The sequence below is a fragment of the Terrapene carolina genome, unplaced genomic scaffold, assembly GCF_002925995.2.
Source record: "Terrapene carolina triunguis isolate 2854851 unplaced genomic scaffold, T_m_triunguis-2.0 Scaffold58, whole genome shotgun sequence".
In the NCBI taxonomy this organism is placed as follows: Eukaryota; Metazoa; Chordata; order Testudines; family Emydidae; genus Terrapene; species Terrapene triunguis.
In genome coordinates this window covers 17,204,898-17,208,289 of record NW_020664409.1, presented here as the reverse complement: position 1 = coordinate 17,208,289, position 3,392 = coordinate 17,204,898, and positions in this window count along the sequence as shown.

The window sequence follows — 3,392 nt, the reverse complement described above, 5'->3', positions numbered from 1 at the left end:
GTTCTTTGAAGGGGTCACCAAACATGTGGACAAGGGGGATCCAGTGGACATAGTGTACTTAGATTTCCAGAAAGCCTTTGACAAGGTCCCTCACCAAAGGCTCTTACGTAAATTAAGTTGTCATGGGATAAGAGGGAAGATCCTTTCATGGATTGAGAACTGGTTAAAAGACAGGGAACAAAGGGTAGGAATAAATGGTAAATTTTCAGAGGTAACTAGTGTGGTGTTCCCCAAGGGTCAGTCCTAGGACCAATCCTATTCAACTTATTCATAAATGATCTGGAGAAAGGGGTAAAAAGTGAGGTGGCAAAGTTTGCAGATGATACTAAACTGCTCAAGATAGTTAAGACCAAAGCAGACTGCGAAGAACTTCAAAAAGATCTCACAAAACTAAGTGATTGGGCAACAAAATGGCAAATGAAATTTAATGTGGAAAAATGTAAAGTAATGCACATTGGAAAAAATAACCCCAACTATACATACAATATGATGGGGGCTAATTTAGCTACAACTAATCACGAAAAAGATCTTGGAATCATCGTGGATAGTTCTCTGAAGACGTCCACGCAGTGTGCAGTGGCAGTCAAAAAAGTGAACAGAACGTTAGGAATCATTAAAAGGGGGATAGAGAATAAGACGGAGAATATCTTATTGCCCTTATATAAATCCATGGTATGCCCACATCTTGAATACTACGTACAGATGTGGTCTCCTCATCTCAAAAAAGATCTACTGGCATTAGAAAAGGTTCAGAGAAGGGCAACTAAAATGATTAGGGGTTTGGAACGAGTCCCATATGAGGAGAGATTAAAGAGGCTAGGACTTTTCAGCTTGGACAAGAGGAGACTAAGGGGGGATATGATAGAGGTATATAAAATCATGAGTGGTGTGGAGAAAGTGAATAAGGAAAAGTTATTTACTTGTTCCAATAATATAAGAACTAGGGGCCACCAAATGAAATTAATGGGCAGCAGGTTTAAAACAAATAAAAGGAAGTTCTTCACACAGCGCACAGTCAACTTGTGGAACTCCTTGCCTGAGGAGGTTGTGAAGTCTAGGACTATAACAGGGTTTAAAAGAGAACTGGATAAATTCATGGAGGTTAAGTCCATTAATGGCTATTAGCCAGGATGGGTAAGGAATGGTGTCCCTAGCCTCTGTCTGTCAGAGGGTGGAGATGGATGGCAGGAGAGAGATCACTTGATCATTACCTGTTAGGTTCACTCCCTCTGGGGCACCTGACATTGGCCACTATCTGTAGACAGGATACTGGGCTGGATGGACCTTTGGTCTGACCCAGTATGGTCATTCTTATGTTCTTATGAACCTTAGAAAAAAATATCTCACATGCTTATGTTTTTCATTGCTTAGTTTATTAAATAAGATTTTCAGGCTAATAAAAGAAATTGCAGGAAGCTTTCTGTCACCTAGAGATAAGCCAAGTGTCAGCAAGATAACACCTCCTTAGCCATAACACCATGTTTATTACCCCAAAAAGTGTTAATAGAAACTCTAAAATGCAGCTTTTGTAATTGCTATTTCTAAGTCTATATTTTAAAAATATGTTAATTGAGATTTGTGTTTTGCACAAAATATTTAATAGAAGTTTTAATTGCCAACTACAAATGCTACAAAGACAGGTCATAACTCTAAGAAGACAAACAAATCCAGAAGAGCATCTTTCAAAGAACAGAACACCTCCCTTTGTTTAAGATACCAGTTTTTTGGTATAACTGCAAACCTTACCTCAAGAAAATAACCTTGTAAAAAACATTCCTGTTTTAGGAAAAAACACTCATTGTGTAAAGGAATGCAAGGATGATCCTTATTTAGGATACCTCAAATTGGAATGTAAGGATGTGTTATCAGAGCCAAAAACAGCACTAAAAATGGGCTTTGTCAACCCTTCTTTTGCAAGAGAAACCACAGTTCAAAACCCACAAAATTCTTATGGAATATAATTCTTTTATTAACACTCTAAAATCTTTATTCTGAAACTTTAATAATGGGGAAGTGTTTTGAAGAAAATGTTTGTTTATTTCATAAATGTTGAAATGGCAAGCGCTTTGAGGATGTATGTTCAGAAATATTCTGTCAAAATGCAAAGCTTATAATGTAATTTCCTAATATCCTTGCTATGTGAAGGGTAAAATCTTTTATGTACCAGCCTGAAATCTTGCTGACTAGATTAATAATGTGAGAAGCTATTTAGATAGAGAATATTTATTAATGGGGAATTAATTAGCAATATGTAAGCAACCCTTCACCCAACTCAGAAGAACAAGGATCACCTCTTCAAAACTTGTTGAGAAGAGAAAGCAATCATAGACTTTAAGGTCAGAAGGGACCATTATGATCATCTAGTCTGACTGCCTGCACAACGCAGGCCACAGAATCTCACACACTCACTCCTGTAACAACCCCTCTAACCTATGTCTGAGCCATTGAAGTCCTCAAATCATGGTTTATAGACTTCAAGGTGCAGAGACTCCTCCAGCAAGTGACCCGTGCCCCACGCTACAGAGGAAGGCAAAAAACACCCCAGGGCCTCTGCCAATCTGCCCTGGGGGAAAATTCCTTCCCGACCCCAAATATGGCGATCAGCTAAACCTTGAGCATGTGGGCAAGACTCACTAGCCAGACACCCAGGAAAGAATTCTTTCTAGTAACTCAGATCCCACCCCAACTAACATCCCATCACAAGCCATTGGGCATATTTACCGCTAATAGTCAAAGATCAATTAATTACCAAAATTAGGCTATCCCATCATACCATCCCCTCCATAAACTTATCAAGCTTAGTCTTGAAGCCAGATATGTCTTTTGCCTCCACTACTCCCCTTGGCTGAATGTTCCAGAACTTCACTCCTCTGATGGTTAGAACAGTTTATATCCATTTGTTCTTGTGTCCACATTGGTACTGAGCTTAAATAATTCCTGTCCCTCCCTGGTGTTTATCCCTCTGATGTATTTACAGAGAGCAATCATATCTCCCCTCAATCCTTTAATAACTATTCCAGTTTGAAGACTCTCTTTAAGAATTATTTATTTTTAAAAGGCTTTGAGAGCTAAAAAGCTTTTCTGTAAAGAACAGGAGTGTTTGGACTCTTTCAGAACAGAATTTCAATTCCTATTGAACCCTAATGAAACTGAAGAAATATCTCAGAAAATGGGCTGAGTGAAAAGAGTTAAAGCTCTAAACTTAAAGATGGTGGGAGAATCTCCCAGCAAAAAGAAAAAGGAAGAATAACTGTCAAGAAAGAATTACAACTCTAGCACATATAGGAATTAACAAATTACATATTTATAAGATGTATAAGAGGCTCCTAAGAACAATCCAGGAAGGTACTGAGCCAATGAAAAGATGAAAGCGGCAAATTTGGAATTTGCAC